Source organism: Rhinatrema bivittatum, chromosome 13 (genome assembly GCF_901001135.1).
Source record: "Rhinatrema bivittatum chromosome 13, aRhiBiv1.1, whole genome shotgun sequence".
NCBI classification, from domain to species: Eukaryota; Metazoa; Chordata; class Amphibia; order Gymnophiona; family Rhinatrematidae; genus Rhinatrema; species Rhinatrema bivittatum.
In genome coordinates this window covers 10,847,614-10,872,609 of record NC_042627.1, presented here as the reverse complement: position 1 = coordinate 10,872,609, position 24,996 = coordinate 10,847,614, and the positions used below count along the sequence as shown (strand labels likewise).

Genomic DNA, 24,996 nt, shown 5'->3' with positions numbered 1-24,996 from the left:
GTTGAGGGCACTGGAAACAGTAAAACAGGCATTATTTCAGAGTCAGGTTAAAGATACACTGAGTGAAGTTTACACTGCTTGACAAGACGGCTGCACAGGTAAAGAGATGAATTGGGCAAGAATGATTACCCGTTTTGACCCTGGGGGAGGGTAACAGTATGTTCTCTTATCTGTGTGTAGGCCAGTAATGTTATAATGTTTTCATCCACTGGATAACATGAAAGGATTAGGAGCTTTAGATATTGGTATTTTCCGTTTGCATAGAGGCTAGATGGAGCAGGTGATGAGAGATGTGAATTTTCATTGTTAGGATAAATGTGTAGCCGTAATGTATAGCAGAATGAAGTTGAGTGGGTACTTAGGTGTCACCTCATGTTCTTTAATGGGAATCATGGGAACATCTAATTTTTTTCTATGCATGGTTGATGTGTGTGTAGAGTATCTACATTCAACACTTATTACTGTACATTAGGGAATCCCTTGGAAATATTTGGTATCTTTCTCATTAGGAGAAGAAATGTCCTGGTCCCTGTTTTCTGCCTGGTCTGTGGAAAAGGGATTCAGATGTGACATAGGCTTTTTGTTTGGTGTTTTCCAAAGGTTATAGGAAAAAAACCCCCAGCACTGGATTATAATTTACCAAAGATTACTGTGACCTCACAAACATATATTGTAGGCCAGATAGGGATCCTTAGCTGGTTATATAAGCAGAGATCAGAGCTGCAGCTGTGAAATTAGCCAGCAGGTTCTTAGCCTTAGAGAAATGTCAAGGGGGTATCTATTCATACCGGGGTTCAATCAATAGGATTGCCAGCGTCTGGCAGTTTACCAATTGTTAGGGTAAAACTAGGTTCTAGATTAGACCAGGTTCTAGATTCTAGACTAGGTTAGGGAAACGTTGAGAGTCTTAATTTGAAACCAGCATCTTGAGGAAGAACACTCTTAGATGAGGGACTAGATCAGAGCCAGGGAACGTTGAAATTTTCCAGTTTGATATTGAGAAAAACTTGTTTTAAGACGGAAGGCCTTTTAGATTAGATTCTAGATTATAACAGGGAAACATCGAGGTGTTCAGTTGAGACCAGCATCTTCTTGGCAGAATGCCATAAGTTCTAGATTAGGGATATGCACGGCAGATTCGTTGCTGATACTAAATTTATACAATGCAGCCAAATAAAAACAAAAGTCTCTTTTCTCAGTGGCACTACTGCCTATCAAAGCCTTGTCTGACCGGTCATATTGTTATGCTAATGTTTGTTTTCTCTTTACCGTGTTATTTGTATAAAATTTCTCTCTATATATAAGTAAAGTCCTTCATTTTCTGTTTATTTTTCACCCTAGGTTTAGCATGATTAAAGAGCAGCTCTAGAGTTGTGGGTGCAGCATTTCAAGGCCTCCCAGCACTGCTGGTAATCAAATATGCCAAAGCTCATTCTGCGTTTCAAGTCTAACCCCCCCTCCCCCCCAATGAAAGCACCACTGATTTTATTTCACATTCTAATTCCCTCTCCTCCCTAACTATCCAAAGTGATTGCTGTTTCATGTTGCTGATATGGCATTTGAAGCCCCCACCAAAACAACCCTTTCATGTAGGCTCCATGATCCATACAGCACAGCAGATCGCAGGAGCCACAGTAAACATTCTAGCAAAGAGACAGCTTTAGTGTTTGGACAGTATTATTCCACAGGAGCTGCCTTCCTCCTGGAGACCTGGGCCTTGTCTGACTATCCCCTCCTAGATCCCAGTTCTTATTCCTCCTCTGTTGGGCTCCGTCCACAGAGCTCTCTCTCTCTCTCAGGGGAAATTGAGGTGGACCAGGCATCTAGCCTGGTCCTACACAGGTTTAAGGGGGAAAATAGGGGCACTCTGTCACACTCCTTCATCAGATGGCCTGACATTCTCCTCTAGAATTCACCGATGTAAAGCAGAATTCACATTTCCAGCAAGGATGGCAAGCCATCCAGGTCCTGATGCGGCAAAGCAACCCCACACTATAATACTTCCACCACTATGTTTGACAGTCAGGGTTCACTTACTTTTTCACTTACAATTTCACACAGGCTGATTCTGAATTAATCTTGTGGCTCCTACTTTGTACATTATTGTATCTCAAGAAACACAGAATTAATTGCTTCATTTATATACTTTTCATTGCATAAGAAAAGATTGGTTTCAAGTAAACAAGGGTATCATAGTAAGAACTTGTAATTCTCATTAGTATTCTAACAAAATGTTAGGAATTATTAGGAAAGGAATGGAGAATAAAATAGCAGCTGTGATAATGCTTCTCTGTAGCTCCATGGTGAGGCTGCACCTGGAGTACTGTGTGCAATTCTGGTCGCTGCATCTCAAAAAGGATATAGTTGGAAAAGGTACAGAGAAGAATAGCCAAAATGATAAAGGGGATGGAACGGCTCCCCTATGAGGAAAGGCAAAAGAGGTTGGGGCTGTTCGGCTTGGAGAAGAGACGGCTGAGGGGGGATATGATAGAGGTCTACAAAATCATGAGTGGAATAGAATGGGTAAATGTGAATTGGTTATATACTCTTTCAAAAAATACAAAGATGAAGTTAGTAAGTAATACATTCAAACAAATTAGAGAAAATTCTTTTTACTCAACGCACAGTTAAACTGGAATTTGTTACCATGGATATGGTTAAGACAGCATAGCTGGGTTTTCAAAAGCTTTGGACAACTTCCTGGAGGAGAAGTCAATAAATTGTTATTAACCAAGTAGATTTAAGAAAGAGCCACTACTCATCACTGCTTGATAGCAGCATGGGATCTATTTACTGATTGGGACACTGATGGAAGGAGGATACTGGGCTTGATGGATCTTCAGTCTGCCCCAGTACGACAAATTTTTATGTTCTTATAGGTTTCTCTGCATTTTATTCCAGTAAAGAATTTATTTTTGAACAACATAAGAACATAAGAAAATGCCATACTGGGTCAGACCAAGGGTCCATCAAGCCCAGCATCCTGTTTCCAACAGTGGCCAATCCAGGCCATAAGAACCTGGCAAGTACCCAAAAACTAAGTCTATTCCATGTAACCAGTCTGTGTGGCAGTGCGTTATTCTGACTGCAAGATGTCCGAAGACCTCCTAACAGCCTAAGCACCTTGAAAGACTTTAACTTTCCCCCTGTCAGGAAACAGCATGAGTCACAATTTGGCCCCAGCACTCCCAAGTGAGCCCCTAAGCCCTACAAGCCAGACAGGGACCCACACAAGCAAAACAAGTTAAAAAGGAAAACAATTCCCTGCCTCCTAAAAATGTTTGGCTGGTGCCTAAGTTTTCTAAATCTGCTTTATGGTGCCCTGGAAGAGCTGCAGCCGAGCCTGCTGGGGTCAGGTCTGAAAGGAGGGGATGGAAGGAGAGGTGGGGGTCAGGTCTATGGGTGGGGGAGGAGAGGGGAGGAGAAAGTGTGTAGAAAAAATTAATCATGGCTTGGAATCAGTAAGGTGAGATGGTGGGGGGAGGGAGGCACCATGAATGAAATCCACCAAGGGCACCATCTGCTCTAGAGTCAGCCCTGACTACTGAAGAACAAGCAAGTCCAATATGGGCAGGAACATAATATCCAATTAGCAGGAATTTTGTTTTTTCATAAAGCAGTTCTGAAAAAAATTTGTGAAAGAAGAGAGTCAGTATCAAAGCGCTTCAAACGCCGTCCCACGACTGCTGTTCCACTTAGATGTAATCATGCACCAATTACTTTCCAACTGTAGCTGTGGACATAATGTGCAGTTTTTGCTCACCCCTCTTTTTGTCCATTATCTTCCATTTTAATTTTTAACATGTGCATTTGACTTGTTGCGGAATAATTGTCTTTACAGCTACATACTTTTCCTGCATGCATTTTCAGCACCTCAGAGTTAGTCTACAGCAGGTACATTTCTGGGGGAGGCCTCCGACAAAACCGAACATTCTCCAGCACAGCACAAAGAGATTGTTTTGTAGGGAGAAGATGATTCAATGCCTGGTGAAATAAATTGGTATCAGGAAAACTTTAGGAGGGAGAAAGTGAGGAAATTGGCGACTATTTTTTTTTTTTTAATCCGGTCTCCGTTTCTTTCAGTTCTACCCTTTCATTTGAGTGCATTAACTCCCACGTTACATCCTGCCCACACATGTACTGTAGGCTTTGTTCCCTCCTTCCAAGTTTTCTGCAGTAAACCTGCATTCTCGGTGGCTCAGAGATGTTCTTTCCCATGCTCACTGCTGAAATCTTGCAAGACAAAAAAAACAACCATGAAATTTTTTTAAGTTTAAAAGAATCAAAACAACACCCCCCCCCCAAAAAAATAAAAACCCCCAAATTGGAAAGCGGTGCAATTAGTTTGCACTTTATTACTGGGTTCCCAGCATCCGTGCATCCCGGAGGGAGCCTTTCCTTGCCGGCAGCACGGACCAACCCTCGCCGCCTCTGCCATGGAGGGAGATTCAGCCGAGCAAGGCCTCACTTTCAACTGCATTAATACGCACTGGTAATGAAGTTGGATAGCACTTAAGAGTTTGAATCAAATTAGAAAAGCTATAATGAACAAGTAGTGGGGCATTAATTCATTAGCAAGGAATTACACTAAATTATCTCGGCAAATAAGGCACATTTTCAATTTTCTGAAGACGGCTTCCTTCCCATTTGTCTTCTGGCACCCTGGAAGTTTCCCCACTTAAGCCCCAGAGGCCACGTCGTCGGATTGATTCCTTTTCTCAAAAGTGCAGGGGACGCAGGGCAGAGGAAAGGAGGATGGGGGAGGAATGTTTTAGCTGTAAGAAGGGCTACAATGCTGCTTAAGTCTCCGACACAAAGTCACTTAGCCTTTCCCCGTGAGCAAACTCAGATTTCAAGTTCTGCGGTGCAGGGGGATATGTTAAGCCTGCACTGACAGACTGATCCAGCCAAGGCTGTAACCCGGCCACATCTGTCCCGCCTCCTTAAACTGTGCATGTGGATAACTATGTATCACAAAACTAACTGATCTCAACAGCAGGCATTGTACAAATACTTGCTATGAAAAATGTTACTTACTTGTGAGGTTTTTTAATTCTACCATGTTAGCATCTTTCTTGCAATTAATTCATCTGCTTGGAACATGTTCCCACCAACTTCCCTGTGTATTTAGGCACAAAGCCAACCTCAGCAGTGGTAGCGTTTCTGAAACATTATTCTTTTCCAAGAGAAATTCACATCTTCCTAACTTCCCAAAACTTGACACCACTTCCACTTCTCCAACAGCTGGAGTGTAGCCAAAGAGTTAAAACAGAGACATAAGAAATCCGCAGACCCATCTGCCACTGCCCTCTCTTGCCCCTCGCTGTGTGACCTTAAGGAAAAATCACTTAACCTCTCTGTGCTGAGTCTTGCAAATTATTTGAAAAAACAAATTTTGCTGTTTGCACATCTATAGATGCATATTAACATTAGTCTGCAGATTTGAAATTACTTTCCTAGAATGTGGCACTTTTTGCCTCTTGTCACATCCTTATTCTTTGGGAGATTAACTTTGTAGGCATGTAATTTCTCTGGTACAGCATTCCATACATTAATGGGTATGCATGCATGCCCACACAATTATTGTATCTTCCATAAATTAAGAGCTCACTCAAGCCCTACTTGCAACTATTTATTTTGTTTATTTAAAATATTTGTTTCCTGCCTGTCATCTATTCTAGGAGGACTACAGAATATAATATTCATAAAATGTACATAGTACATATGAATTTTATGAATTTAATATTCATACATGTACATAAAGAAATAACAAACAGCACCAAACAATAACAAATGTGCAGCAGTCAAAACGCCTGCCCTAACAAATTTCAGGAAGGAATAGAAATGCTGGATTGAAGAGATGTAAAGCCTGGCTCGCTGTGACACCCAAACCTCCAAAATGCATGAGTAAAGAAGAGAGCCTTCAGCTTTTTCCTAGAAGACCTCAGCCACAAAACTTTTTGAAATCAGCTGGCAGGGCATTCCACAGTACCGGACCCATCCCTGGTTCCGCAGAGATGTGAGGTACAAACAGAAGGAATCTCCAAGAGATTCTTACTTGCGGATCACAAGGCATGAGCTGGGACATAAACCTGCAAAGAAGAGGCAAGGTTTGCACTAACGTCATAGAGGTCCATATTCAGACCCAGTCCGGCTAGCAAAGTTAGCCAGATAAACTTATCCGGCTAAATTTGAAGGTATATTTAATAGTAAAACCGCACTATTGAATCTAGCCAGCTAACTCAACTCCTCCCAGTTATGCCCTCAGAATGCCCCTAACCTACAGGGTCATTCATCAAAATGCAATGGACCGTTATCGCGATAATACCCTAACACATGCGATAACCACTGCATCGCGACTTTAATATTTAAATGAGAGAGAGGGGTTAGGGCAGGTTTTGGGTGGGGATTTAAAAAGTTTCGATGCCGGTACCGCATTATCGCCGGCAGTAGCATTGGAAGTAACTACACCTTTCCCATTGGTGCTATAGGGGCGATAGTGTGCAGCATGGCCTCAACCACGTTAGGCAAAAACGCACCGCGCAATGCGGCCGCCAGTTCACTATTGCCCCGCCCCTTTTATTCACGACTCGTCATTCTGCTGTAAATATAGCAGAATGTTGAATGATGAATCCCAGGGTTAGCTGGCTTATTAGGCGGCTAGAATTTAGCCGGATATGTGCCCAAATATTCATTTAGCCGGCTAACTTCTGAGTTAGATGCCTAAGTACTTTTGAACATGGACCTCATAATCTTAAATCTTATGCCCCATAAGATCAGGAGCCAATGAATGGGAAGATAATAGAGGTGAAATATGATTGTAGCGCCATATACATGTTAAGACCAGAGCTGTGGCATTCTGCACTGCATGTAATGTGGTCAGAGTGGAGGTTTGCAGTCCAGTATAAACAGCTTTACAGTAGTCTAACCTGGTAAGAATCATAGCTTCGAGGACTTTAAGAAAGTCATCGTAACTTTAAAAAAAGTTTCAACCTTCAGAACAGAGTTTGTGAAAAGTACTTTTTAATACCACTTTTACTTGTAGTTGGAAGAACAGCGTAGGGTCAAATATAATGCCCAGATTCCCAACTTGCTTGGAAATTGCAATAGATGACTCACCAACTTACAGTAATGAAAGACGTTTAACATCAGGAAATCTAGACAAAACAATCAACTCAATTTTCCCAATATTCAGCACCAGGCTATTTACAGTCATCTACTGCTTAACTGCTGAAATGCAGATCGTCTCTTCAGGCAAGGTTTGAGAGAATGGAGAAATCACAGAGCTAGAAAACTCTCTGTCATCAGCGTAAAGATATTAGGCAGTGCCCAAGCCAGCTAATAGTTTACAGAAAGGCCTTAAACATATTAAAATCTATTGCTGACAAGGCGGATCCCTAAAGTACTTCTGTCACTAAAGGTTACCACAAGGAGGCTAAAAGGTGAATTTTCAGAGCGATATGTGCTCCGAAAGCAGGAGAGGCACGTGCATCTAGCATAGAAGAACATAAGAACATAAGAACATGCCATACTGGGTCAGACCAAGGGTCCATCAAGCCCAGCATCCTGTTTCCAACAGTGGCCAATCCAGGCCATAAGAACCTGCAACATACATGCACAAGTATCAATGTGCACGTATCTTGCACTGGGGGGAAAAGGAGCGGAATGTGGGCAAGGTGTGTGCATTCTGGGCAGGGCTAGGAGAAATTCTCTTTTGTCGCTACGCTCCAGATAGATTTCAGCACAAAGTTATTTCTGTTGTAGGTGAGGTGTAATTCTGAATAAAACTATTTCTAGTCATATAAGAACTGCCTGAGGGGGTCTGTGTTAACCGGGGGGAGTACGGGCTAAAGAACCAGGGGGCTCTTGAAGACATAGCTACAGACTGGGAAAAATGGTGAGCAAACTGGTTAAATTGGTTATTTCCTGGAAGCATGCATTTTATAAAGTTCCCTCACTTGGTACATCTGACTGCTGATATTTCCCTACTGTGTGTGTATATGTATACAATTAGGAGCTCACATACACACCCACCTATTTTATAACATGTGTGTACCTAAGAAATTGCCATGCTGGGTCAGACCAAGGGCCCATCAAGCCCAGCATCCTGTTTCCAACAGTGGCCAATCCAGGCCATGAGAACTTGGCAAGTACCCAAAGTCTATTCCATGTAACCATTGCTAATGGAGGTGGCTATTCTCTAAGTGAACTTAATAGCAGGTAATGGACTTCTCCTCCAAGAACTTATCCAATCCTTTTTTAAACACAGCTATACTAACTGCACTGACCACATCCTCTGGCAACAAATTCCAGAGGATATAAAATTGCAGCGTATATGGCCACTCACCCATATGCACGTTTATATGGGCACGCATATGGACAATTTAAAGTTACCATCTGTGAAGAAATGGCCTTACTACCCCTCCTTAATCTGTGAGGGATCAGGCTAGATGCCTGATCCTCTTTAAATCTCTATAGATGGAGAGAGCTCTGTGGGCAGGAACCTGCTGGACAGGAAGAGCTCTGTGAGTGGGACCCTGCAGGGCAGGTTAAGAGGAAAGGTCAGCTGGGATCAGAAGGCCCCCGTGTCTCCAGGAGTAGGACCTCCTGACCCTCTGTGAGAAACTGGATTGTGAGTATAGTTCAAAGGTAGGCAGTTATTGCTAATATTATTTGATGATTATATTAATAAGAGTTGAGATTGCATGATATTGGGTTGGAGTCAGTGTGGGTCTTGCTCCAGCCCACAAGATTTTGCTCAGTCATCCTCACATATGGTATCAGGTGGGGGATTTTATTCTACGCTTGGCACAGAAAAAAAAAACAAGCCTCCAAGGGGAGAAGAGAAAAGAGAAAAAAGGTCGTGTAAACCTGCTTAAGGAAGGGATCTGTGGCAGAAGAAAAGTGCTGCTAGAGCTGCAGTACACTGAAACTTTAAAGCTCATGGGCTCAAACAAGAACACACAAGGGAAAAAAAAAAGGGAATTGCCTTTAAAACAGAGAATAGTCTGTGGGGCCTGGAGGGAAGTCAGGTTTATGTTTACAACAGGCAAAGGAGACAAGCTCCACCTGGAGTCAGGGCTCATACTCAGTGAGTTCGTGCTGGAAAAGCAGGTTTTGTTTTGTTTTCTTTTTCTTTTTTTTTACCTTTCTACAGAAGAAAATATAGAGAAAATAGTGGTACAGAGAAGCTGTGGGTTTGACAGGGCGTGGTCCCAGCAGAAAGTGAAACTGCTATTAACAAACATGGGAAAGCATGGCTGGGCTAAATATGCAAGCATTGGTTCAGAGCCTCCTAGAAGGGCAGAAGCAGCTGCAGGAAAGTGTCCTGAAAAAACAGAATCTCTGGACAAACACTTAGAAAAAACAGGAAGCAGACTAGACAGTATGGCTAAAGTAAAACCAGAACGGGACAGTAAAGATTAAAGCAGAGAGAACACAACAGTTAACCAAGTCACCTGTCTGCCCTACCCTTCAAAGGGACACTGCGTTGGAGGAAGCAGCTAATACCAGACCAGATCCCGTTGGCAAGATCCCACAGAGAAGCATACAAACGGACAAGAGAGGGACATGAGGAACCAGATGTTCTGGGAAGCACACTGGGTACAAGTAACTGTCTGTCTGGCAGAAATAAAGCACTGCTGCTTACTGTATCACCTGACTGCAGTGCGACCCTTCAGAGGGACTCCACTTCAGAGAGAGCTGAAAGCAGCAAAGGGTTGGAAGCCAAAATAGACCCTGAGTCGCAAGAACAGCTTGAATACCAGGTAAAGGAATTTGCAGTGACTGAGTTTGAGATACCAGGAAGCTCATGGTAGAGCTCCATAGCCTGGCCTGGAGAAGGCAACACAGAAAGGGGAAGTACAGAATGGCCTGATGTATGTAGCACCGATTAGCCTAATGGGAGGCAGCATGAAGGAACCAGAGAAGGGCATAGCAGAGAGGCGTTAGAGGGACGCTGCAGAGAGGCACTACAGAGCAGCCAGAGAGAGGCGCTGTTGAGAGCCCAAAGACAGATGCTGCAGAAGAGCCAGAAGGAGGCACTGCAAAGGAGCCAGAGAGAGACGTTACAGAGGAGCCAGATGTAGGCGCTGCAGAGACGCCGCATGGAGGCGCAGCAGAGAGGCCAGACAGAGGCACTGTCTTGGAGCCAGATGCAGGTGCTGCAGCAAGACCCAAGAGAGGCAATACATGGAGCCCAGAGGGAGGCGCTGTAGAGTGCCCAGGCACAACCACTGCAGAAGGACCAGAGGGAGGCACTGCAGGTGGCAAAGGCACAGAAAAGAAGCTGTGAGAAAGGTTTCTGGCGCCATAGAAGGGTGACAGGATCTGAAAGAGAAGCAATAGCACGTTCAGGCCGCTCCAGGTCTCTCTCAGCCAGGAGCTGCTCAAGTAGCTAAAGCCACTAATTATGTAAGAGAAATGGAAGCAAAGATCATTCAGCTGCAATCAATGGGGGAAGCTGTTGACCAGGAGAAGGTGGAGCTTTTCAACCTGCTGGAGGAGGAGAAAAGGAAGTTTGAGGACCTGCAGTTCCCTGCATCAGAAAAATCAGTTACTAAAGGAAATCTAGAGATAGCAACGATGTTTGAGAAGTCTCATATCCTGGAGCTAGAGCTATACCCAAGCCTGCGAGGGAGGGAAGTACTAAAGCTTTGGCAGGAATTAGAGTCTACTAAATCGGATGGTGCTTCCTCTATTTATTGTAAAATTTATTGATTTGTCCCTAAAGGAAGGGATAGTACAGGAGCAGTTAAAGAAAGCAATGGTGAGACCGCTGTTAAAAAAATGAGAAATTGGATCCTGCAACTATGACAAATTATCATCCTATATCCACATTGTCTTTATGGCCAAAATTTTGGAAAAGGCTGTTCATAAATAGTTTGATGATGTTTTGGAAGATAATGAGTTACTAAAGTCGAACCAATATGGATTTAGGAAGAAGCATAGTACTGAGTTACTATTATTGTCTTTGACTGATTCAGTTCTGAGGGGTTTTGATTTTGGGCAATGTTTTGTGTTGGTGCTTCTTGATAAATCAGTGGCATTAAATATAGTAGAGCATAAATTGTTGCTTTATTGGCTATATGAGTTAGGGGTAGCTGGTGTAGTCATGAAATGGTTTTCATCCTTTCTTTCACAGAGACGTTCTCAAGTAATTTTTGCTGATAAATCATCAAGATGAATAGAGAGCATAAGAGGTGTGCCACAGGGTTCGGCCCTGTCTGCCACACTGTTTAATGTCTATATTGCTCCATTGTGTAATGTTTTGCAAGAACTAGGAGTAGAGTTTAGGTTATTTGCAGATGACATTCAATTTAGGTTTCCGATAAAAGGATCATTGGAGGAATCTTTAGACAAACTGAAATCCTTTCTCCAGATAATTAAAAACTTGTTGAATCAGAGTTGTATATCTTTGAATTTGAGTAAGACTGAAATATTGATCTTAACTAAAAACAAATTGAGGATAGGGGAATGTCCAATTTTCTATTTGATGGCGCTGATGTTAAGTTATCCAAGGGGGTGCATGATTTGGGAGTCCAGATTGATTCTGGACTGTTGATGAAGGAACATGTTTTGAATTTAGTAAAAATGGGGTATTTTAGACTACGGCTATTGCGCCATTTGAAACCCTATTTGGAGAGTAATGATTTTAGAATAGTTTTACAAACAATCATTTTAAATAAAGTGGATTATTGTAACTCACTATTGTTGGGTTTGCCAAATAATTTTATTAAGCCTTTATAACTACTCCAAAATTTGGCTGCTAGGATGTTATGTGGGGTTGGAAGATATGATCACATCATGCCTGTCCTTTGTCACCTTCACTGGCTACCTGTAGAGACTAGGATTAAGTTTAAAATCCTATGCCTAGTTCATAGATGTGTTTATGGGGATGTAAAGACCAGGCTGGGAGCGAAATTACAATGGTATAGACCACAGAGGGAATTGCATGCAGCCAACAAATGTTTTTTAATAGTTCTTTCAGTTAAACATGCTCATTTAAATGCAACTCATTTTAGGGCTGTACCAATTGCCGATCCATTGATTTGGAATACATTGCCTGAAAATATGCGCCTTTTGGGTGATTATAAAGCATTTGAAAAAGCATTGAAAACTTGTTTTTTTTAATTAAATATTTCAGGAATATTTGGGAAGGGGTTAAATATTGACTGTCTATTAAAATGATGTTTATGTCCTGAAGGAAGAAAGCAGCTATCAGAATTGGAGATTTGTTTAACATTTTGAGTAATGATGTATATTGTATAACATTATGACTGTTATTTCTTTTTGTGATTGATATTATGAATGTTTTAGACTTGTACACCATTTAGATATACTGATAAGTGGTATACAAACATAAATACATAAATAAATAAACTAATGGACACTGAGGACCCTTCTATTTTTCTGGTAAAAGAAGTTAGCAGGGTCTACAAACAAAGAGCTCCACTGAACCAGGAGCATCAAAATGAGAACATAAGAAGGCAAGAAAGTTTAAAAAATGCTACCGAATCTCATCGAAAGGAAGTTAATGCCCTGCAAATTAGGGTGGAAAAGATTTCTGGAGAGAAAGAATCTGGGGAAAAACAAGGAGTATGCCAACAAGGAGAATAGAGGTGAAAGAACTTTGGAAGTCAAAGCTGAAGTCAGAACAGCAAAGTGTAATAGGAAGTTTAAAATCAGCCGAGAGATTGCTCTTGCAAAAGAAATTGATGTGCCAGAGAGGACCCATTTAGACACCATCCTCACACCGTCCCTGTGGTTAATCCTGATCTGTTGCACTCAGGTACAATCTAAGCCATTCGAGCACTACATCTTTGATACCTAACGCAGCTAGCCAAAATGTCCAGAGTGTCAAATGCAGTAGATATGTCCAAGAAAGTTAGCATACATTTGCCAGCATGAAAACCTTGGCAAAAAAACATTTAGATATGAAAGAAGCAATGTTTCTGTGCTATGATCTAATCGAAAATCATGCTGAGAATGTTGTACTTTGTAAGATAATTTTGCAGTTTTAGAACAACTCCCTCCACGACTTTAGAGAGAAATGGCAGGGCTGATACTGGAAGATAATTTGACAAATCCTGCTGATCTAAGTTGAATTTTTTTTCAAAATTGCTCATTGTTTCAACTGTGTGGGAACATGACCTTCTGATAATGATAGATTAATGATCTTAGTCAGTGGTTTGCCAATCTCTCTTCACAAGATCTTCATCATACCTGATGAATAAGGATGTGAAGGGCAAAATGAGGTGCTCACTGAATTCAAACATTGCACTGGATACCTGTTCGACCTCCCTCCAACAGCCAATGATTGCATCATTCCCCCCCTCACATCGAGATGTACTTTGAAGAGAACCTAGTTCAGATATTGGCAATTATATCGTTAAAGAAAGCAGCAAATTTGTTCGCAGCTGCACTTGCCATGAGAAATAGCTCCCGTAGCCAGTGCTGTCTTGCTGTTGCACCATGCTGCGCGAGCATGTTATAAAATCGGGCGTACATTTGTGTGCACCAGATAGCATGCACAAATGTAGGCCGCGCGCGTAACTTTGAAAATCTGCCCCAATATGCAGATTTTAACCCAGCCTGCACAATTAAAAAATTACCCTCCATAATAGCGGAATTCAGTGGCTGCAACTAATAAACAAGCAAGGACATGACGTCAGTTTTTTTTATAACCAATATTTCCTACAAAAGGGGTTATAAAAAAATGGCCTTGGTATATACCTGCATCACAGTTATTATGAGCTGAATTCAGCAAGGAGAGGTTTCCCATGCCAGAACAGCCTCTCAGTGCTTTTGATAAGTAGCTAGATAGAATTTTTAACTCTGGCTCAATGCAATTTCATGCATCATTACCTATTTTATTTTTACTATGTTTACTTTTGATATAATAGATTTTTCTTTCAATAAAATGTATACATTCGTTTTTAAGGCATAGAGCCTGGTACCCACCAGTTCCAGTTTTTCTGCTCGTCTCACAAGGCATTTCAGAAGCTGTCGTGCTGCTTTTAATATTAAGAAGCCAATACACTGAGCTGTGCCGAATCTTGCAAAGGCGAGTTCACATGCTAAAACTGCTGTTGGCGGCGTTAAATGGGATGCCACGTACTAGTCACCCTTTTGACGGCCATTGTTTTACTCTTTTCACAAACTGCAATATTAATGTATGTTATTTTGCTTTTGTGAGTTTTTGCACAAAATCAATGCTAATGAGCAATAACAATACAAAAGGATGTAAAGCAGCTCCGCAGCTCTGAAAGCCCAGTTAAATTATATGCAAGAGCAATATTACAAACAATTTAACTATATCTCCAAGAGATGTAGTTAAGCATATTGCGATAAAGTCCATAGATAAAGTACACATGTTATTTATTCGTGGGGCTCATTTGCATATAATACCCAAATCACAAAACAGCATGCACACTCTCACGAATTTCAGCACAGCTTAGTACATTGGCTTCTAAGAAAGCAAAACAAAAAAAGTCCTACAAACACTGTATGTGGCAATTAAAAGAAATAATAGAGAGGGTCATTTTCAAAGACTTATACTGTGGTTGTGCACATAAAAATGGCATATATGTGCATATGTACACTCTGTGTAGGTAATCAAATGTTCAGCAGTGTATGTGCCCACTGTCATTGCCACATGGAAAGTATGCATGCAGAGCATAGTAAGAGAGCGTTCCAGGACAGGGTTTGTAAGAACACACTCACGTATGTATTTTATAAAGGAAGTATGTGTTTTCTAGGGTTGGACATTTGGGAGAAACAAAATAGGAAGTGAGATGAAATTTACTATTTTGTTTTGGGTAGTTTTCAAAATGAAACGTTTTAAATTCCAAAGAAATTTCATTGGAATATCATTTTGTTTTGAAAATCTAAAACAATTAAAAATAAAAAGTCATCTGCCAGGCCCAGGCCTAGGCTCAAGGCCGGGGCCTTGCCTATGGAATAAGTCAAGACCCAAAGCAGGAGGCCATGGCCTAATCCCAAGTGGGATGCTGGCACCTTGACCTAGGCCTAGCCTTAGGCCCAAGGTGGGGGCCTCACCTAGGCTAGCCTGCAACCTGTCACAGGGCCTGCAGCCTGCACCTGATGCGATGCCAGGATCTAAACCTAGGTTCAAGCCCAATGCTGGGCCTCGGCCGAGACCAAAGCAAACGTCCAGGCCCACAGATTTTGCCGGGATTGAGAAAATTTCCCGACCTCCACTTAACTTCTCTGTTGGGGATCCAACAGTATGAGTAGGCCCGGGCCTGGTCCTGATGCCTGGCCCTTGGCCTAAGCCCAGCCCAGCCCTGATGCCAGGGCCCAGCCCAGAGGCTGGGTCCCAACACCTGGACCTCGTCCCAGCCCAGGCCTGATGCTGCTGAAGCTTGGGCCTTGGCCTAGGCCTAGCTCAGAGACCTGATCCTGATGCTGGGGCCTTGGCCCAGAAGTCGGGTTCTATTGTGAGGGCCTTAGCCTAGGCAAGAGCCAGGATCCAGGCATGACACCAGGGTCACCCAGAGCCCAGGCATTGGAGGTCTTCACAATGACTTCTTTCTTGAAATTACAGCATCCACTCAGGATGCATTCTCCCCAGCAGAGGCTGCCATTTTGATGTATTGTGGGCCATGTTATCAAGCCTGGGCTCAGTCCATGGCCTAGGCTGAAGCCCAGGCTTCAGGTCCTGGCCTCCAACTGGGCTCTACTGTCAAATCAGAGCACAGCAGGCTTTGGGGCCAGGTCTCAGGGCCGGGACTCGGCATCAGGCCTGGATTTGGCCAAGGCCCAAGCTTCAGGACCAGGCTTCCACATCCTTTGCCTATGCAAGGCCAAGGCTTCAGCCTGGGCCTAGGCCTCATCTGTAGATATCCCTCAAACTGGGTAAGTGGAGGCTAGGGAAGATCCTGGCCATGGCATTTTTCCAGGTGAGAGGGATGGGTGGTGGGAACGGGTGGCCTTGAGAGGCTCTGTTTCTTTTTTCTTTTTCATTTTTCATTTTTGTTTTTCAATTTTAATGTTTATTTCATTTTTTTTTAAACTAAAGATACAAATTAAACATTAAATAAATGAAATTTGTGGGGAACTCCCCCCCAAAGGCGAAACGAAAAATTAAACTAAATTTTTATCCCTGCATTCCCCTAGTATTTAGTTCATGAAACACGAGCGCATACTTTTATTCCTGTTAATCAAGTCGCAGATATTAAATCTGATTTCTCTTCTGGCTGCAATTTTTTGGCGGGGGTTCTGGAGCAAGTGGTATATGGGTAGAAATCCCATGTGTGTTGGGTAAGAGTATAGAGATAGCAGTATACTACCATCCACCTGGCCAAAATGATGAGACGGGCAGTGAAATGCTAAGAGCAATCAGGCAAGCTAATCAATTTGGCAGTGCAACAATAATGGAAGATTTCAATTACCCCAATATTGACTGGATAAATGTAACATCAGGACAAGCTAGAGACAAATTTTCCTGATGGAATAAATGACTGCTTCATGGAGCAATTGGTTCAAGAACTGACGATAGAGGGAGCTATTTTAGATCTAATTCTTAGTAAAATGCAGGATTTGGTGAGAGAGAGGTAACTGTGGTGGAACCTCTTGGCAATAGTAATAACATGATTACATTTGAACTAATAACTGGAAGGGGGACAATATGTAAATCTACAGCTCTAATACTAAATTTTCAAAACGGAATCTTTGATAAAATGAGGAAAATAGAAAAAAAACTGAAAGATGCAGTTGAAAAGGTTAAAAGTGTACAACAGGCATGAACATTGTTTAAAAATACCATCTTAGAAGTGCAGCCCAGATGTATTCCACGCATTAAGAAAGGTGGAAGAAAGGCATAACGATCACCAGCATGGTTAAAAAGAGAAGTGAAAGAGGCTATTTTAGCCAAAAAAAAATCCTTTCAAAATTGGAAGAAGGATCCATTTGAAGAAAATAGGAAAAAAGCATAAGCATTGTCAAGTTAAGTGTAAAATATTGATAAGACAAAGAGAGAATCTGAAATGAAGTTAGACATAAAGACAAAAATTCATAATAAAAACCTTTTAAAATATATCCAAAGCCGCAAACCTGAGAGGGAGTCGGCTGGACCATTAGATGGCCGAGGAGTTAAAGGTGCTCTGAGGGAAGATAAGGCCATTGCAGAAAGACTAAATTAATTCTTTGCTTCTGTGTTTACTAAGGAGTTTGTTGGGGAGATACCGGTTCCAGAGATGGTTTTCAAGGGAGATGAGTCAGATGAACTGAACCAAATCACTGTTATCCTGGAAGATGTGTAGACCAGATTGACAAACTAAAGAATAACAAATCACCTAGACCAGATGGTATGCACCCCAGGGTTCTGAGGGAACTCAAAAATGAAATTTCAGATTAGTTAAAACTTGTAATCTATCATTAAACTCATCAATTGTAGCTGAAGACTGGAGGGTGGCAAATGTAACCCCAATATTTAAAAAGGGCTCCAGGGGTGATCTGGGAAACTATAGACTGGTAAGCCTGATTTCAGTGCCGGGAAAAATAGTGGAAACTATTCTAAAGATCAGAATCACAGAGCAGATAGAAAGACATGGTTTAATGGAACACAGCCAGCATGGATTTACCCAAGGGAAGTCTTGTCTCACAAATCTGCTTCATTTTTTTAAGGGGTTAATAAATATGTGGATAAAGGTGAACCAGTAGATGTAGTGTATTTGGATTTTCAGAAGGCATTTGACAAAGTCCCTCATTAGGGGCTTCTAAGAAAACTAAAAAGTCATGTGATAGGAGGTGATGCCCTTTTGTGGATTACAAACTGGTTAAAAGACAGGAAACAGAGAACAGAATTAAATGGTCAATTTTCTCAGTGGAAAAAGGAAAACAGTGGAGTGCCTCAGGGATCTGTTCTCAGACCGGTGCTTTTCAATATATTTATAAATGATCTGGAAAGGGATATGACAAGTAAGGTAAACAAATTTGCAGATGATACAAAATTATTCGGAGTAGTTAAATCACATGTGGAATGTGATAGATTGCAAGAGGACCTTGCGAGACTGGAAGATTGGGCAGATGAAATTTAATGTGGACAAGTGCAAGGTGATGCATATAGGGAAAAATAACCCTTGCTGTAGTTACACGATTTTAGGTTCCATATTAGGAACTACCACCCAGGAAAAAGATCTAGGCATCATAGTGAATAAAAATTGAAATCACTGGCTCAGTGTGCTGTGGCAGTCAAAAAAGCAAACAGATGTTAGAAATTATTAGGAAGGGAATGGTGAAACTGCACCTTGAGTACTATGTACAATTCTGGTCGCTGCATCTCAAAAAATATATAGTTGAACTGGAGAAGGTGCAGAGAAGGGCGACCAAAATGATAAAGGGCATGGAACAGCTCCCCTATGAGGAAAGGCTAAAGAGATTAGGGCTGTTTAGCTTGGAGAAGAGACAGCTGAGGGGGGATATGATAGAGGGCTATAAAATCATATGAGGTCTAGAATGGGTAAATATGAATCGGTTATTTACTGTTTCAGATAATAGAAGAACTAGGGGGCACTCCATGAAGTTTGCAAGTAGCACATTTAAAACAAATCGGAGAAAATTATTTTTTACTCAGTGCAAAACTAAACTCTGGAATTTGTTGCCAGAGGATGTTGTTAAGACAGTTAGAGTAGCTGGGTTTAAAAAATGTTTGGATAAGTTCCTAGAGGTAAAGTCAATTAACTATTAATCAAATTGACTTAAGACCGGATTCTCAAAGCCACACACATGCATCCATGAGCACGCAGTTCCTGACACGTGCACATGGACACGGCTATTTTATAATTTGCGTGAATCGCGCGTGTTATAAAATAGGATCCCGCGCACACATGCACACCGGATTTTCATGTCTGTGCGCATACGTTCGGGCGTATGGCCTGCTCCTTGCGCATGATTTTTGAAAAATATGCGCAACAACGCATTCAGGCCTCCCCAAGTTCCCTCCCAGTCTGCTCCAATTAAGGAGAGAACTTTCCTATCCCTAACGCTACCCTTCCTATCTCTTCCCCTCTCCTAATGGCGCTGTCCTGGCTCGACCTGCCACGCCCCTCCCTGCCCAGACCACGCCCCCTGGCCCACCCCTTTTGCAGGGTCCAGCACTTCTGCACATAACGGGGGTTACGCGCATGGCCGGGCCTATTCTAAAATGCGCATGGCACGTGCACAGCCCTTCTAAAATTGGGCCTTTAGGGAATAGCCACTGCTTTTACTGGCATTAGTGGCATGGGACCTGTTTAATGTTTGGGTACTTGCTGGATATTTGTAACCTGGATTGGCCACTGTTGGAAAGAGGGTGCTGGACTTGATGGACCCCTCGGTCTGACCCAGTATGGCAACTTCTTATATTGTTATGTTCAAAATTATCCTCTAAAACTATAAAAAGAAATCTGAAATAATTAGAAAATATTTCTAAAAGATCAATCAGGATTAAGCTAATTAAGAGACGGTGTAATTTATGATGTGCTTTTGTTTGCTTCTGCATTACTATCATTTTGTTGATATTCATTAAACATTTGCATGTTGGTTTATTTGATTCATTTGTTTTTCATTTTTATTGTTATAATGAGGCTTGCTCTGGAAGTTTCTATTTGCCTTCATAAATCACTTTGGAAAATTTCTATTGGAAAATGATATATACATTTTGAAATTAAATTATGTGAGTTGTACGATCAACTATCACATGTGCTATACTGGTTTTTATATATTAAATAAAAATCTTTGGGTAAAAATAATCTATATTAGATATACAGATTCAACATTAATGATTTCTGCAATAACGAAGGATTTCTCTTTCCAGGGATAAATAATTACAGATATGAACCGGTCACCTAACAGAATGTGTGATCTAGTCATTAAAAAAGGACCCATCTCCCAAATCATCACAGAGTTTCCAGAAATAAAGGCTTTATCTACCAGCAGATAAAATCAATCATAAATAATGCCAATTGAAATTATATTGTATGGGCCATCAACATAATGTAATCAAGAAGTGAAGAATTTCTTTCCAGGGCTCTGATTCACAAAGACCTTTCTCCCATTCTGTGTGTATATGGGGGAAAAAGGATTAATGAATCAGGCTTTTAGTTCATTAATAATTTCTTGGCACAAACAAAAAAAAAAAATGAAACCCTCAGATTAAATAATTTCCAGAAAACATCTTACAATGGGCTCTGTAAGGTGTAGGGACATGTCATTCATCTCCCAGTAAACTAGACAGTGCCCATGCCAAATTATAAAAAATGAAGGGCTCAGCTTCTATAACAGAATAAGCAATCTTCAGGAGTAAGTGGTTGAACTCCCAATCAATGGAATTCAGTTCATAGACACCGATATTTTTCTTTCTCATGTAAATGCTTTTATTGGTTGAGAGAGGATTCCGTGAGTCAAGCAAAGGGTTGTGCTAGTATCCCCTTTGTTTCCTTGGCCTGGGGTCTCTTTTCTCGCCAGGTCAGATGAAAGAGTATATATCTCTGCCTTTCCATGCTAATTCTAAAGATTTGATTTCTCGGTACTTCATTTTGCATGCCAAAGCAGCACGATTCTTCCTCTATATTGCCAACCTAAGCATGATGGGAAACGTAGTTCAGTTTCTATGCGTTTACCTCAGGAAAAAAAGTCTCCAGGATTTCAGCTCTCCATGTTCCTTGCATTAAAAAGATGTGAAGAGCTTTGGGATCATTTTATACATTCTTCAAGATTTCCTAAAATTTAAGCAGAGATGTGATCTAGTGGTTAGAGCAAAAAAATAGTCAAAGCCAGGAAACTTCCCTTTGGCAGGTGCAAATCTAACTATAGGCTAATTCTCTTTCCGGTTCCTTTTCAGACTGAAAAAACTAAAAGGCAGTGCTTAGCTGGGAATTTCCCATAGAAATGTGGCCCCTTTCTCATGGCCCCCACTATAAAGAGAGGCTTGCAGATGTGCAGGTTCTTTCCTGAGCAAGGGGGGAGAGGTAAATGGCCCCTTGGGATTAAACACTTGAACCCTGACGAATCAGTTCTCAGTCTTGGAAGTGGTGTTCCAGCAATACTTGAATTAAAACTCAATGGGCCCTGTATTCAGCACCACTTAGTTAAGTTCGAACTTAGCCAGCTAAGTGGCACCATCTAAATATCCAGGCACAGCTGCCACTCTGCCAGCTTTTTATCCACCTGAAGTGTCATCCGGCAGGGATGGTAATTTTAAAACGAACGCGCAGGCGCCCATACGCTGGAATTTTAAATCGCGCGCGCGCAATTACACTTGTATGGTTTCGAAAGCACCCATCATGTGTATGTGTGCTCCTGATTTTAAGCAGTTACTCAAGCAAACATTTTGCGTTATCTCCCTTAGGACTTTGACAGCTTTAACACGCGCAGGCGAACGGACTTTAAACCATGCTCGCCTAAAGGGCATTCCCAGTTTTACCAAGTAGTCCACCAGTTTGCCCAGTCCCCTCTGGTTCTTCAGCCTGCACTCCTCCCACTTGACAACAGACCCCTCACCCTGTCGTGTGAGGCCTAAAACAGAGATTTCTGCAAACTTACAACTCACCAGGAGCAGAAGTAAACATGAGCTGCGGCCACCAGATTTAAAATATGGATTTACACACCTTAGAAGGGTGTGCACATGTGGGGAAGGAGGGGGGGTCTGTGATCACAAGGTATATATTTACAGAACTGGAGGGACAGGATTTATATTAGGTTTGTTTTGCACACACACTGACAAGAATGAAGCTCTCATAACCCAGGATTCAGTATATTGGGAATGATCTCAGCCTCTGAAATTTACTGCTAGCGCCAAAGAGCTTCATCCCGGAGCTCGTTAAGGTGTCATAAATGCAGGTAACATATCGAGGTGAGCTTGGAGGTGCTTTATAAGCAGGTGAGCGACACCAAACAATTAGGACTGCTTTGGCATCTTTGGGCCACATTTTCTTGGTCTCTGGTTTGAACGTCAAACACGTTTGTGCCATTTCGCTCTCCTGCACCCAAACATGGCCCTCGGCAATGCCTCTTCTTTTAATCCGCGTTAAAAGCACAGGCGCCCCTGCAGCCGGTGCAGACCGTTAGCCGGACGGAGAAAGGTAAATATCAGACAGGACCATTTACCCGCCTAGATAACATTTCAGACTCTGTCCTCCCCCGGCAGCTGTGCGCCAAACATGGGTTTTACACAGACTGTGAGGAAAAGTAAAAAGGTCTCCTAATGTCCTGCTGAACAACGAGAACATTAGCAGACTGGAGTTTAAAGGAGGGTATGAGCACAACCTTTGAGCCTGCACGTGAATGTTATTTTAATGTGGTGCAGACTGAGGGCAAAATACTGTTTTGTACTTGTAAAGTAATTATATCTAATGACAAAAAGTAATTCATTTTATGTTTTTGTTAACAATCCATCCGAAAACTAATTACAAAGCAGTTACTCACTTTATAATGTGGGCTATGCTTGTTCTATACTCAGTTGTAATTGAATAATAATTATTAGACATTTATTTGATCAGTCAAAAGCAGGAGAGGGGACTCATGAGGATGTTAGAGCCGTGCCATCCTGATTTCCAAAAGTTTCAGCAGGGACCTTTCTAATATTCCCTGTGCGGCTAACAGCAAGAGAGATGCCACTGACTATGCAGTTCCATTTTGTTATGCACCAAGAACCTCCCCATCCCTCCTTCCCCCTCCAAAAAAAAAGAGCAAAAAAATATTCAGTTTAGAAAACAGTATTTAAAAAGAAAAGTGCCTGCTGCACACTTTTGACTAAGCAATGCCAAAGGGCCTCCCACGCAGTTCCAAATTCAACTTTCCATCTCGAGGGAAGAGAAGCCATAAGCCTTCATCCAATGAAATGGTGGCCTCCTGAAATGGCCAGAAATGCCCCATGGCTTTCTTAAGAAAAAACTCGCTGTAAACTCAGACTAAATCTGTGCATATGCTCTTCCCCTTCCTGTTCCACACTCCCACCAGGATCACCAGCTACATGCATGTGCCAGCCTCAGCCGCCATCTTTGTGGCCCACATAACATCACAAACTCATCCCGTGATTTTGCATAGTTGGCACAGGTAACAACTCCGTGCATGTTCTCCTGTGTCACAGACTGTGCCTGAAGCGATCGTACTATGGATTTTTTTTTTTTCAAATCACACTTCCAGGGCACCATCCCTCCTGGATCTTCTTCATAGTGGGGGATCCCCTTCCCTACTCCGCTGCAAGCCCTCTTGCCTGTGAGGAACAGCACAGAGTCTTCCTGTCCATTCATTCTCTGCGGGTCTCTGAGAGACCTGACATTTCAGGTCCTGATAATGAATTGTGTGCATGCCAACACCTAAACAATGCTCGGGTCTGTGTTAGTGGCAGGTGAATGTCAGGAAGGATTGCTTCTGTGCTACATTTTCTGTTAAATGTCAGCATCCCGGCTGTACTCCCCCGGCAAAGCACACAAAAGCAAAACTTTTAAAAAGCTGCAGCTTTAGGTTGAAATCCCATCCTTGCAATTTCTGTATGAGCAAATCAAAGCTTTCCCCTCAGTGTGCAAAGTACAAAGGATACCTGCTGTTCCCTGAGGTTGCAGTGTGAGGCAATAGCAGCAAAACTACATGGGCAGGATAGTCAAAAGCCAGCCGGTTATCTAAGTTAGCCGGATAGACATATTAGGGGAAGGGGTGGAGTTTGGGGAAGGGGTGGAGTTTGGGAGGAGTTAGGGAGGGGTTTAGGGAAATGGGGTGGCGGCACCGCTGCCGCTATAATGTTTTGGACATTATCGCCGGCAGTAGTGCGGGAAAGAGCACCACCTTTTAGTGTGGTGCTATGGGGGGGTGATAGTGTGCCGCCGCAGGCGAAACCGCGCCGCCATGATGCGGCTGGCTGCACACTAGCGCCCTTCCGTCCCCCTTATCGCCGCAGCTCATCACTGCGCTCTGAAAAATCAAAGAGGGAGTGCCCAGGGAATTCAGTGTCCCTTTTCGCGTGCGATACCTTTGAAGGAAAATGACCCCCTAAAGCCCAGAAAAACTGCCCCTGCCTAAATCAAACTTCACCCTGAAACTAAGAAAAGTGTGTGTAATGAGAAATAAAAATGCGTGCGTATGTAAGTGAATGGGGGAAGGAATGAGAAGCTGCAGTCTCTGTATACGGGGGAAGGCAGAGGAGCTAAGGCTAAGGAAATGAAAACATATGAAAATAAAAGTTTTGATATCTCTGCCTCAGGAGCACAATGTGAATTCTGCCTCTCTCTAGGAAGTAATGCTAGCCCTGTCCTGAAAATCTAGAGCCAGCTGGCAACCATAGCACTTATACCTTTCTGATCCTGTCATTTATTTATTTATTTATTTTAAGTTTTTCTATACCGGCATTCGCAATAGATATCGCATCATGTCGGTTTACAATTAACAAGTAGATAGGTAACAAAAAAAGGTAAGAAACATTTATCTTAATAATAATAATAATCGTTGTAGTAATAATAATAATAAAACATTAAACAAGAGAAGGTTAAGGTATGCAGTTACAATAAAACAAGGGAGTGATACAACTTGGAGCATAGAAAAGAAGCTGGGGATTAAATAGAGAGAACGTAAATGTCATTCCTGAATCTTGCTTTCTCAAGATCTCACTCGGCCGGCAGGAGAACAGGGCTAGCACTTCTAACCGGTTCCTGCCACTGGCTCCTCTCTCCTCTGAAGTTCAGAACAGCTGTTTTGACAAGCATGGAAGGGAGATGAGCCAGCCGACAACCCCAGAGCTGCCAAGTTACCCAGTTCCAGGAGGGAGATTTCAGGCCAGTCCTGGATTTCTGACAAACTCATCCTATGCATTGTGGAACTTGCAGCACTGATTTCATTGGGTAGAACCAGGGATTGCCGATATCACGCTGACGTGGAATATAAATTCAAAACCAGGTCTGGCCATGAAGTCTCCCTTCTGGAACTGGGTAACTTGGCGGCTTTGCAACCCTGCTGTCTAGCTGGCTGGGTAACAGATGGGGGGCAACCCCGCTTCTCACT

At 42.3% G+C, this 24,996-nt stretch overlaps 1 long non-coding RNA gene across 1 annotated transcript in view; it reads right to left on the bottom strand.

Moving 5' to 3' along the window:
- Positions 1–3,003: 3,003 nt before the first annotated feature.
- The window catches only part of LOC115075397, a 46,622-nt gene continuing 24,629 nt past the window's right edge, over positions 3,004–24,996 (bottom strand). The window contains exon 3 of the long non-coding RNA XR_003852482.1: positions 3,004–4,233. This is a non-coding gene — a long non-coding RNA (uncharacterized LOC115075397). The remainder of the gene's footprint in view (positions 4,234–24,996) is intronic.